Genomic DNA, 355 nt, shown 5'->3' with positions numbered 1-355 from the left:
AGAGTAAAGACGAGCTTGTTACTAAGGCGAGATGAGATGAGATGAGATGAAGGAGAGTGGATAGCTTCGGTCGAGATTAGAGAGAGCAAATGGATCCAAATTGAAAGGTTTATTATTAGTAGCACGCCGACATATAATTTGAAAGAGGAAGAGACCGACTATAGTGAGATGAGTTGTGTAACAAATGCCTAGTACTGGTGGTGCTTTGGGTCTTTAACAACAATGTTGATTGAGCCACGGCCATGCGATAAGGCATGAGGGAGAATCAAACAAATGTCATAGAGAAAAGAGAGAGAACTATGTAAGGAATGATCGAATTAGACTAGTTGAACCCTAAAACTATACACTGTTAGAA

Source organism: Curcuma longa, chromosome 21 (assembly GCF_044706935.1).
Source record: "Curcuma longa cultivar G26 ecotype Majalengka, Jawa Barat chromosome 21, ITB_CL_G26_1.1, whole genome shotgun sequence".
Lineage (NCBI taxonomy): Eukaryota > Viridiplantae > Streptophyta > Magnoliopsida > Zingiberales > Zingiberaceae > Curcuma > Curcuma longa.
The sequence above is the reverse complement of the archived record's forward strand: the minus strand, read 5'-3'. Positions refer to the sequence as shown.